The following is a 13,048-nucleotide window of genomic DNA, read 5'->3' as shown; positions in this document are numbered from 1 at the left end:
AAGACAACAGGGTCTTGCTATCGGCACTGGCCGCCAACGGCTTCAACTTCATCACAAAGGTCCACTCTGGACTCAGTGTTGTCACTTTTCGAAGGGAGCCCGAGAGCCGCTCTCATTTCCCTGGACAGACATTCCTAGCAGTGGGGTTTAATGAGGAAATTTGGGGGCCACCCAAAACTGGCCCAGTGCAGATGCCTCGGGTCCATATATAAGGGGAAAATGATGCTCTAACCCTTAGAAGGCTGCAGACACTTCCATTCTGACCAAGCCACAGCACCGTAACCTGCTCGGCTCCACTCAGGGGGAGCTGGATGTTTGCATCATTGTTCATTTTCTTTCCACGGGTACATGCTTCTCCTGCCTCTCAAATCCCTTCATGGCGTCGGCCTCGGCTCCATCATGTGTAAAATGTGGACAGTGGGAACCACCTTAAAGGAGGATGGGAAGGTGAAACCCCACCCCTAGAACACTGCCTGGGGCCATGGCAGCATCAACAGCCTGCGCTTCCTTCCACCAAACCCCACCACCACAGCGCCTCCAGGAGGAAGGGATTTGGGGGCTAGTGCTCATACTAAATGTCACATCCAGCGGCGGCAAGAACGCTTCCCTGGGCGGGGGTGGGGGGGTGGGGGTGGGTGGGGAGGGCGGGCTCAATTCCTCACTCTGTCCCAGGTTTGCTCTGTGACCTCAAGCAGGTCGTCACTCACAAAGGTCACTGTCCTGCCTGGCCATCCCCCACCCCAGCTCTGACCAGCTGCGACCAAGGAGGACAGCAGGGAGGGACCTGGAAGCCTCCAGCACAGGCTGGAGTCCTCCACACCTGTCCCTCCCTCCCTCCTGGCCCTCCAGCCACCACCGCCCCCAACACCGTGGGCCGTGGACGGGCCCATCCACCCAGAAGTCCAGCACCTCCCACCCCTCCAGGCCCAGAAGCACCTGGGGGACCCCGGAGCTGGTCTGCAGGCTTCCCTGCCACCTCACTGTCTTCGAGCCGCGCAAAAGGACAGTGTCGTCCACCTGGAGCCTGAACATCCCCGCCTGCTCCCCGCGGGTTCCCAGCCAAGGTGTGCAACCATCAAAGCACTCTGGAAGGACAACCAGCAGCACCCAGCGCCTTACGTAAGTAAGGTTCTTCCACCAGCAGAAAACAGGCCCACATCTTAGCTCAATTTAGAATCGGCTTTTAAGTGTCTATTAATAGGCTTCATGCGAGCACCCCTTGTGGATGGCGGGGAGTCAGGGCTCCGGGCTCCCGTCCACCGCTATTCATTAGCATTCTTTTCATGTCTGTCTTCTCTCATTTTCCCAGCAGCATTTTAACTCAACAGCAAGGTCACCTACCACTTGGACCCAGTGCCACTTTTCATTTTCTCTAAAGAAAAATATGAATTGTCTTTTCCCTCAGCGTTGCCCTCTCCCCAGCTCTGGGGACCCCTGGCTTGCACTGGCTACAGCAGGGCTATGTTATTTTGATGACCTGCATCTCCAGACAGGTGGTTCATCTCAAAGACAAGTCCAACGAAGTCCTAAGTGGGGAGATCCAGGAAGTCCCTTGGGGGTCCACTGTCGCCTCCCTGGTTGGCTCTGAGTCCACCTGCCACCTGGCCAGGCACAGCCGGGAGGCCCACGCCATCAAGAGGCCAGGATGAACCTGGAGATTCAAATATGGTTTGGAACATTCAGGCTCTTCTCAGCCACGTGTGGCCCTGTCACTCCTCCTTGTACCAAACACACGTCCCGGGTCTCTTCCTACCCCCTCTGGGGGCAGCCATGGCCGGGTCACCTCCTCTGTCCCTCTCGGCCACTTGTGACTAGACAGAAATCCAAGAGCCTGCTCTTCTGGCAACTCACAGCCACTCCTGGAATAATCCCTCATCAACCTCAAGGCTGGAAATTAAGCACACAGGTCTCTCCCCACAAGATTAGAACAAGCCACTGTCTAAGTTGTTGGTCCATTCACAGGTTGGTTGGTTTTTAAGCTACCCTGTAGCCCAGTTTCCCTGGTGAGACAGGAAACAGGAAGTCCCAGGAGCCCAGGAGACTCCGTCTGTCCCACATGCTGACAACTGGATTCTCCAGGGTCCAGGGCCCCCAGCCCTCAGAACGAGTGCAGAACGAAAGGCAGGCCCTGGCCCTGGACACTGACCCCACAGCTGAATCCAGGCACAGAGAACACTTCCATGAAAAGCCTTTCAGCTGCCTGACTTCAAACACCACGAGGTTCAGTTCTCCTACGAATACTGTTGCTGAGGCAGCTGGCATTTGGTTTCGGGAGAAATTAATTTTCTCACAGGATGACACCTCCATTGCCATTGGAGGGTCCCCATTATTCCACATGCACATTTCTGGCAATAAATTGGATCTTTGATCAAATAGAGCCTTTGAAGTGCCACGTTTCCAGACACTCGAGAGATGAACAGAAATTCCAAATATTCCTTAGAGTGGATGGTTCATAGATTTGCTGATGAAGGTACTCAGCGCCTTTGACATTATGGCAGGGGAATCAGTGGGAAGTCCCAGATTCAGAAAGATCCTTGAGGCTCCACGGTGGCCCAGGGGGTTGGGGAAGGGGACCAGGAAAATGGCAATGGCCCCAGACAAGCCAGATCACAGGGCCCCTCACCCAGAGCAGGAGATGTTGCCCAGGGAGCCCAGCAAGGGGCAGTGCTGGTGGGAGAGGAGTCAGAACCAATCTTCATAAGCATTTTCTCACAAAGTTAAGGCAACACCCACAGCTTCATGGACTCCCAGACCTGGGAGCTGTCCTGAGGGGCACCTGGGGACAAGGAGCAGGAGTCAGAGGTCACTTGTCCACAGCAGAGGCAGGAAGTCTGCCTGCAGATGGTGCGCTGACCTCTCGGTCTTACAGAACGGCCAGAGGCCCACACGGCAGAACCATCACCCCACTGCCCGAAATCAGATTTCTTCCTCCAGCTGACCCGAGAGCTACGGCTGAATTTCCTTGAGCTAAATGGGCAATGCTGGCCTTTGTAAGGGGCTGGCCCCTGGGCACACAGGTGTGGGGATACCTGGGAAGCTGCGGTGTAGAACAGGTACTATCTGATGAGCAGCAATATTCCAGCTTCCATGAAGCACTTCCTGATGGAAGATGGGGCCCCACTGATCAGAAGCCCTGAGCAGGGGCTGGGAGGGGTGTGTGCAGAGCACCTTGGCCATGGTCAGGGTGTATCAAAGGCAGACAGCAGCACGTCACAGCCAGCTCAGATGTGGCTCTTGCTGGTCCCTAGCCTGGTGGCTGCAGCCAGCACTGAAAGCCAGGTATCTGTGGGACTATCAGGACCTTTGCACAAGGGAAAGCTTGGAATGGTGGTTCACGCTTGCACGGTCTTCGCGGGCCAGCCCAGGTGGACACGGGACTCGCCTGCACAGGCTGCCTCGCAGAGGGGACAGTCAGTTGGCAAAGGTCAGCATCTGTCAGGTAAGCCGCTACTCGAGGTGGCTTCTGGGACCTGGCTCTGCAGCTCAGCCAATCTGCCCTGGGGGATGCAGTGAGATGGCCCAGTATCCCCTCAGGGGTGGCTGGAACCACAGGATGGAATTGCGGAGGTGGCACGGACGCTCCCCCAGGTCGGGATATATGTGGTTTATTGTGGGGCAGGGGTGGGGGCAGGCGGTCTGCTGCTTCCTGAGGGGACACACAGGGACAATGTCATATGGGCATAGCAGGGTCATAACAGGGCGGGGAAAGAACTGGGGCCCCAAGAACTGGCCACAGACCAGTGACCATGGGGAAACAGGGGCTGAACTCAGGGAGGGGCTCCACATCCTCAGAGCCCGATGGACGTGGAGGACACAGCCCAGATCATGGTAAGAAAGGGGCTCGGGGTTGGGAGACAGTGATGGTAAAGTTGAGATGCTCCATTGATGGGCACCAATGGGCTGTTTATAAGTTAAAATCTTAAATTCTAAATAACGGAGTCCCCTAGCAAGCTGCAAGGGAAAGCCTTCAAATGCTAATAACTCAACTTATAAATACCTGCTTGTATTATTTCGCTCCTTCTGGGCAAGAAGTTGTGTTTTTAGAATCAGAAGTTCAAACCTTGAGATTCTCATTTGTGCAAATGTTTTGGGAACAGACTGGCTTTCAAATCCATCTTCAAAGGTCTCAAAAAGCAATCGTTTTGTTTGAGAAGGTGGCTTCTAAACATGCTCTTAAAATATTGAATTAAGGATAACATACAAATCACTACCATTAAAATGGTTAAAACCCTCCATTCTTGGAAGTTTAGCTTTCCAAGTGTGGAGGCAATGGGCCACTGGGGATGCTAACCTGCCCCGAGATTCCTCACTTCCTACTCCAGACTCCAATAGGGAGACTTTCTGTGTGATTAGTTTACTGAGTAGGGACTCCTCTTTCAAGGGGGTCTTTGCTCCCCTCATGGGGCCTGTGAGGCCACACTGAAGGCAGAGCTGGCAACAGAGATGTGGGGTAGTTCCATCTGTTTCAAAGCCCAGAAATTTGCTATAACCCAAACTAGCTATAATGTTCAGTATCTCTAATTTACTTTTTCCATGTTTGTTTTTATGTTTATTTATTTTGGGGGGCTGCATCGGGTCTTAATTGAGGGATCTTTCATTGTGGCGCCTGGGCTTCTCTCTATTTGAGGCATGAGGGATCAGTAGTTGTGGTGCACGGGCTTAGCTGCCCCATGGCATGTGGGATCCTAGTTCCCCAACCAGGGATCGAACCGGCGTCCCCTGCATTGGAAGATGCGTTCTTAACCACTGGACCACCAGGGAAGTCCCTCCATGTTTGCTTTTATGTAAAATCCTCTGGGGTTCTCCTAAATAAACCTGGGAGCTCCTTACACAGTGTTGAGCTAATTAACATTGGGGTTGAATCAATGAAAAGTATCCTGACCCAACTGGGCCTTAATCCTCATAAACTTGACCTTGAGCAGCAGATCTGAGGACAGAAGCATGGTTCCCCCTGCTCTTTGTGGCAGGGGTGTTTACAGTGCATTCCTGACACGTCTCCAGTGGTTCTCGATATTACACCAGTCTTGTGTTCTGGACTCCTTCCCTGGCTTTGTAGAAGGACAGTGCGACACTAAGGTATAAAAAACCGGAACTCAGTGCCAAGGCTGAAAGCGATCCACCAGGTCTGCAAAGACCCCGGGAGGGAAGCGGGGGTCGAGATGAACCCTCCCAGCCTGGGTCTGTCTGGCTCTCCTCATTATTATTCCATCCTAAGCAAGTGAGGCTTCTATTTTTGCTGCAAGGTGCCTGATGCCTTCCAATCCCCCTGCCATCTCCTGGAGGGAGGCTGGGATTTCATTTTTCTATTTAGGCAGCTCAGGGATGCTGAAGGGAGGGTCATCCAGAAGACTGGGAGCCAGAGAGAAGCACTGCCTGCCAATCGTTTCAAAAGAGGACGCAGCGCTCTGGAGAGCTCCGGGCAAAATGACAGGGCGGGCACGCAGTCTGGGGGACCACTCAGGGCCTGGTGCAGCGAGAGTTATTCAGTCCATCCTGTGCTCGCCACGACAGGCACTCACGCTTCACAGGTGGGAACTTTTAATCCTCCCAGCAACACTGCAAGGTAGTGAGGGCGGTCATCATCCCCATTTTACAGATGGGGAAACAGGCTCATATAAGGTATTGAGGCCCCACAGGAAGTGCTAGGGCTGGGATTTAATCCTGGCACTTGCCCCCGAGTCCATGCTCTTAGCTCCCACATTATGCTGGTAGGAAGAAATGGGGAAAGATATTTATAATATGTAAACCAAATGAAGGATCATTAAGAAAACAATAAGAAAATCACAAATTGAGCAAAAGGCATGAACCAGTAATTCACAGAATAATAAATACATAAAATAAATATATATATATGAAAAGATGTTCAACCTCACTGGTGAACAGAGAAATGCAAACTAAGACTCCTTATAGATATGCTTCCCCCACCAAACATTAAAAACATCTGACAAGGGCCTCCCTGGTGGCTCAGTGGTTAAGAATCCTCCTGCCAATGCAGGGGATATGGGTTCAAGCCCTGTGCCAGGAAGATCCCACATGCCGCGGAGCAACTAAGCCCGTGAGCCACAACTGCTGAGCCTGCGCTCTAGAGCCCACGCTCCACAACAAGAGAAGCCACCGCAACGAGAAACCCGCGCATGGCAACGAAGAGTTGCCCCCGCTCTCCACAACTAGAGAAAGGCCACGCACAGCAACAAAGACCCAGTGCAGCCAAAAACAAATAAAATAAATAAATTTTTTTAAAAAGAAAAGCATTAAAAAAATATATATCTTAAAAAAACAACATCTGACAATACCAAGTGTTGTCACTGCATAGGACAAGGGGGACTCACACACGCAGCTGGCAGGAGTGCTCATCAGGAGACCCAATTTGGAAAACAAATTTAGCTGCTTTGAGAAAATCTGAAGACTCGTGTACTCTCTCCTGCAACAATTCCCATCCTTGCTAAATATTCTAGACAAATCTGGCTCATGGTCACACAGAGACGCACTGCGTATTCCTAAGAGCCTTGCCTTAACAGCAAGAAACTGGGGAGCACCTAAACAGACAGATTACATCACATTCCTACAATGAACCCCACAGCAGCGAAAAGGTCTGAGTGACAGCTACACATTTGCACATGGATAAATCTCACAAACATAAGGTGAAGCAAAAACGGCAAGCTACAGAAAAAACACACAATTTGATATCATTTACATCATGCTTCAAGACATGCAAAAATCACAGGCACAGCAGGTATGCTGACAAACAAATGAGTGTAAACATCAAACTCTCACAACAGGTACCTCTGTGTGGGAGACAAGGGGGTGCCAGCAGGGAGGGGCTCTAGCTGTATTAGTCATTGTGATGGTTTCAAACATGTCCACAAACTCTTGGACATTGCCCTCAAAAGGTGGAGCCTACCTCTCCTTTCCCTAAATGTGGGCTGGACTTAGTAACTTGCCTCTAGTGAACAGACCACGAAAGACATGTGCTATTCTTAGATCACTCACTCTGGGGAAAGCGGAAAGCTGGCCACCATGCCGTGAGGACACCCAAGCAGCACCATGGAGAGGTCCACACGGCTGAGAACTGAGGCCTCCTGCCAACAGCCATGTGGATCCTCCAAGCCCCCGAGGACTGCAGCCCCAGCCCCACATCTTGACCCTGAGCCCAGGGAGCTGACGCTGGGGTCTGAGCTGCTCCCACATCCCTGACCCACAGACTCTATGTAGAAGATAATAAATGTTTACCGTTTTACACCACTTACACTTTGGCATAAATGGTTTCACAGAAATAGATAACCAATACAGTAATACTCTCCACCTTAAGCAGGTTGTGGGTACACAGGTGATCATCACATGATTCTTTTTACCTTTCTGTATGCTGAATATCTTACGATAAAAATTTAATGCAAAAGACTTGAATTAACTCACACTGATTAAAAATCGCAAACGGTGGATCGGAAAAGGCAGGAACCCACGCTAGGCACGCATTTCATCCTTTTGGGTGACTGAGGAATGACTTCTCTCCTGGGGACATAAAGAACTTAGAAAAGCCCCATCGAAAGGGTGGAGAGTCATGGGAACTTGTGACTGGGTAGGGGAGGAGGGGGCCGAAGGATGTGCTCTATTAACGTATTTTTTTGTTTGTTTTGTTTTTTTTTGTTTGTTTGTTTTTTTGCGGTACGCGGGCCTCTCACCGCCACGGCCCCTCCCGCTGCGGAGCGCAGGCTCCGGACGCGCAGGCTCCGGACGCGCAGGCTCAGCGGCCACGGCTCACGGGCCCAGCGGCCACGGCTCACGGGCCCAGCTGCTCCGCGGCACGTGGGATCCTCCCGGACCGGGGCACGAACCTGCGTCCCCCGCATCGGCAGGCGGACTCCCAACCGCTGCACCACCAGGGAAGCCCCTCTATTAACGTATTAAAATAGGGAGACTTTGGGACTTCCCTGGCGGTCCAGCGGTTAAGACTCTGCACTTCCACTTTAGAGGGCACGGGTTCGATCCCTGGTTGGGGAACTAAGATCCTGCATGCCACTCCCTGCGGCCAAAAGGAAAAAAAAAAAAAATAGGGAGACCTTTTCAGGCTAAGAGAGTATGTGCCTGAGCCCAAGAGGCAGGCGGCAGATTCCCGGGTGGGTCTTGTGGGGGTTAGCAGTGTTGGCAGCACTCAGGGTGGCCCATCCGCCTACCTGCTCTCCCCAGCCTCGCGGCAGGGCTGCCCAGAAGCCGGGATACGGTCGTCAGCACATCCCTCCCTCTCCTGCCGGTCCCACAAAACAGAAGGACACTTCACTCCTGAGCAGTGGTTGAGGTGGTCAGAGTCAACTGGTCCAGTTAAAGCAGCCACACCAGTCACGTCCAGCAGACCCACTCTGTCGGTGCTGAAGGACCACCACAGAACTACGCAAGACCACTTACTTTAAATCCTCATACTTAAGGGCTTAATCCAAAATCTCACACGGGCTCTTTTCCTCAATTTATTCATTCAAAGAACTATGTCCAAATCCATTTTAAGTGAAACAACCACTTTTCTTGCCATAAAGTGACAGCCGAAGCAACAGTAATGCCTCATATATTCCGAGCTTGCTTTCCTTTTTTAAAAAAGCACTCAGACGAGGTGACAGAGGAGGTTAAGCCACCCTTTTAGTGTTCTTTTTGACCCTGACTTGTTGGGAAAATGACCACCGAGAATTTGGATCTTTTGTGTTGGTTCTCATTATTCACGCTCTCCGGCTGGCACCACGAGGACAAGAGGAGGAAAAAGACGTGGAGAGAAATGCAAATGGTGGAGGGGACCGTGTGTGTTATCAGGGCCCTCTGACAGCACCAAAGGTGGTGCAGGTGAGGAAGAAGTCCGCCCCCAGTGATGCTCTGCCCTCACCTTGAATGGCAGGGCCCAGACGGCCATGCTCAGCTGGTGGGGGACCAGGATGCCTGACTGTCTGTCTCCTCATCTCCCAGCCAGTCAGGACCCGGCTCAGACAGAAGCCCGAAGGGCATGATGTCCCCAAACTTGCCTGCAGCGGCCACCTCGAGCTCAGCCCGAGACAGGTCCTGGAGAGCCGGGGCAGCAGGCAGCGTGGAGCTGGACGGCACCCCCAGCAGCTCACCCAGACCAGAGACAGCGGAAGGCAGTGAGACCAAGACTGGACTTCAGCTCCCACCTCTCTGCTCACAAGCTGTGACCACAACCATTCCTCCATCACCCTGAACCTCGGGCTCTGCCTCAGAAACAGAGGAGACCCCTGGGATTCTGGGGGTCCCCTGGTCCCTCCACAACTTTCAGGACAATGGTGGACGCTCCTTTGGAGGAAATCAAGGCAGAGGGGCCAAGTTGGGGGGCTGAGGGTGGATGCTAGCTCAGGACTCAGCAGCTCTGTTTCCTCAGATGTGAAATGGGGATAATAACATTCTCCTGTAAACTGATGTCATGGGATTGAGACAGGCTGGGACCTGGGACCCTTTGCAGCAGTGCTTGCACCTGGACACACCTCTCCGCAAGCAACAAAATACAAAGAAACTATATGGGACTGACAGTAACTATGTGCATGCGCAGTTGGGGCAAATTCCGGACAAAAGATACAAAGAGACCAAAAATCCCAACTGCCACTTTGGAAGGGCTGGAGCAAAACTAGGGTGTTGGGAGCAAAAGCCGGGCACTGCGCATGCCCCCTGCACACAACACCACCTAAGGGGCGGGCAGAACGCCTAAGCTGCCCCTCTGGCCTGACCCCCTGGACACACCCCTACCCTCACCCCATATAAGGAACAAGCAAGGGAACCTGTTGTTCGTTCCCGCTCCCCGCTGCTGCAGCAGGGGCCCCAATAAAGCCTTGCCTGAATTTCTTGTCTGGTCTCTGATCAATTTCTGTTGATTAAGGAGGCCCAGAACCCTGGTCGGTAACGGGATGGCCCTGTGGCTTCAATGAGGTGTCCACAGGTACTAAGGGAGACACACGTGGCTTATAAAGCCACCAGAGCCTGCTGCCCTGCAGCTACCTCTCCCCAGCACTCATCGCCCCAAGAAGTGCTTGTTCACCAGCCTCTGGGAGCACCTCGGAGGGGGGACTCCACACCCAGGGCCTTATCGACAGCACCTGGCTCACAGGAAGGGGTCTTACTCCCAGATTCCAGAATCCCCTGGCTGTCCCCTTTGTACCCACAGCAGCCAGCCCTAGTCTGCTGGGAGCTTCCTCACCTCATCATGAGGGTCTGGATGCCCTCCGAGGATGCTGCATGCTCAAGAGGGAGGCAGGTTCCTGCGGCGAGTCAGGAGTCACCCAACACCACATATACCCCATTAAACTACCCTGAAACCCCTTCCTATACATTCCCCAGGCCCACACTCTCCCAAATCATGAGTGTCCCAGGAGAAGACAGGATTCTGCCTTGAGGGTCATGCAGGGGCACCTCTACCTGGTGGATAAAGGGGCTGAGCTGTGCAGAGCTGTCCCCGGGCCTCTCCAGCCCATCCTGGGAGTGATGTGGTGGCTTCTGATGAGGAAAATCATAAATATTCTAGGGCAGGACAATCAAACTAAGACAGAAAGAAAATAAAAAAACAAATGACATGCCCCCTTTGTGGCAGGCCTTTCCCAATGTGCAATGTGCATCTATCAGTACATGAAACAGTAACCAGACCTCCTCAAAGCAGGAGGATGAAATCAACCTTTGAGAAAAGTTGGCCTCTTCCTTTAGACGCCAGCATTGTAATATTGTAATTGTATGATTAATATATTTCTTTTTCATCTCATACAAGGGTACAAGGGGTCACATTGACCCAAGGCTTGTCTACATGCATAATTGAAAAATAAAACAACTTTGTTGAATTATGTGCACATTGCTAACCTGTCAATATGATACATAATTTCTTTATCTCAAAAATGTATATAAAACTGTGTCTCTAACTCCTGATCACTGGAGTTCTCAGAGCTTCTGAGAATCTGTTTCCCGGTTTATAATCCTCAATATGGCTTGAATAAAATTCTCTTTTCTCTCTTCTTAGCATGATTGTTATCGGATTTTTCATCAACACTCCCTCACATGCTACGGGAGGATGGGTCAGGGAGGTGACACCCCTCCTGGAGGCCACCTGTTTACTACACCACACAAGTTGGGGGCTTCCACATCCCACACCAGCCTCCAGGAGAAAAGTCAAAGCCAGGTTTGGGTTTTTTTTAAGTATGCTAACAGAGATGCTAGAAAATAACGTACTGGCAAAAGCTGACAAGAAACAAAATTGCCACGTGAGGCCCCCAAACTGTATGTTAAGAATAGGATCCTAGCAGGGTCATCCAGGCCGATGACTCACCACACACACCAATACACAGCCTCTCATCTGGAAAAGGACAAGGAAATGAATTTCACTCTCAAAGTAGGGCTGGACTCAGGCAAGGGTCACCCTGCATATCCCTCCCCACACATGCCTGTGAAACACACAGGGAGAGGGTAGCAGGGCTGGGATTGTCAGCCGAAGTGTTTACACCTGCCAAACCTCAGGCTTCTTGGGGTAATCCAAGCCCCTCCAAAAGAGGGGGACGTTGTTGTTGCTGCAGGGTCTGCTCTCCAGTGAATCCCACAGCTGGTTTGCAATGACTTCCTGTTTCCCCAAGGTACTCCCCTCCCTGATACACCTGTGACTTTGTACATGCCAGGACCTTAACCCAAGTGCCAGGCTGCCTTTGCTTTTAAAGATGCATTTCATGAGAGCTTTCATTTTTACATAGAGGTTATTCCAACCTGGCATCATCACCAAAGCTGGCCGATTACTGAGGTCTCTAATTACACTTCTGGATGCCAGAGCAGGCTGGATGACAGCCCCGAAGGCAGGCATGCGACGCTCCCACTAGGCCCAGGGAGGAAGCTGCTCTCAGTACATCATCCGTGTGTCCTTCAGGTGGTCACGGTTGTCAAAGCCCTCTTTCCAGTCTTGCTTTATAATGACAATTTGCTGTTTTGTTTTACTTTGTTTGGGTCCATCCTTATCAATTTATTTTCCAATGACTAGACTTTAAATAAGACACAAGGACTTTGAGGACCAAATACAAACCCTCTACTGCCAAAGCAGAAATATACACAGTCAGAATATTCTTACTAAACCAGCCTTAGGATGAAGCTGATATAATAGAAGAGAGGGCTGAGAGAAGGAAACTGAACCCAGGAAAAAGAGGTCAAGCTACTAGATCAAGCCTTGTCTGAAACCATCCATCTGGACTTTTCAATTACACAAGAACAGTTTATGTCAACATGGAATGGGTTTTCTGTTACCTCAGGTGTCTTAATAAATGAGGAAACTGAGGCCCAAGGAGATACCATGACTTTGTCAGCCCGGAGACCAACAGAATGAAAGCTCAATGATGTTGCACTAAATCCTGCCTTGTGTCAAAATCCTAGGCTGTGCTCATGGTGGTTTACACAAAATCCTGAATTCTTTACAAGTATGGAGGCAGGCCCACTATTCAAGCCTTACAACAATCAAAATCTAGCAGAAATTAGATTTAACTCAAACAGATTTTTTTTTTTTTTTTACTTCTCCAAAAGCAACAGGGCAAGCCTAAATGGTCAGTGGAGATTCTACCAAATGTGAGGGCTAAAGGGCACAACTTACATCAAACATTTCTGTACCACCTCCCTCTCTCTGAAAGATAGCTTTGACCCTGGCTCACATTTGGGTGCTTACAGAAAACCTCAAGGCGGCTTTCAGACAGAAATGTACTCTTTTTTTTTTTTTTTTAATTTGATGTTTTTTAAATAGTAGTTGCTTTCCAATGAAATGTTCTCTTAATTAGCCTCATACATAGGCACTGCTATGATTAGCTGGCTACAGTTGTGTTGGCTTGCCCTCTCCCTCCATCCCCTGTCCTCCCCCTCTTCCCCCTCCCTCCCTCCCTTCCTTTCCTTTCTTTCTATGACTGATACAAAGACCCGGGAAGGATCAGCAAAAAATCAGTTCTGAACCCCGCTGTCCACCTGTCTTACACGCAAGGATCTGAGGACCCAGAGGTAGGTGACCTGCTCAAAGTCACAGTCGGGGCCAAACCTGCAGGGTCAGAGGCCCCGGATTCAC

General features: G+C 51.1%; 1 protein-coding gene across 6 annotated transcripts in view; it reads right to left on the bottom strand.

Annotated features, from left to right (window-relative positions):
- Positions 1-13,048, bottom strand: part of APBA2 (amyloid beta precursor protein binding family A member 2) — a 229,487-nt gene that overhangs the window by 116,186 nt on the left and 100,253 nt on the right. The window lies entirely within an intron of this gene.

Source organism: Kogia breviceps, chromosome 3, assembly GCF_026419965.1.
Source record: "Kogia breviceps isolate mKogBre1 chromosome 3, mKogBre1 haplotype 1, whole genome shotgun sequence".
Taxonomy (NCBI): Eukaryota; Metazoa; Chordata; class Mammalia; order Artiodactyla; family Physeteridae; genus Kogia; species Kogia breviceps.
This window is presented reverse-complemented; position numbering and strand designations above follow the sequence as displayed.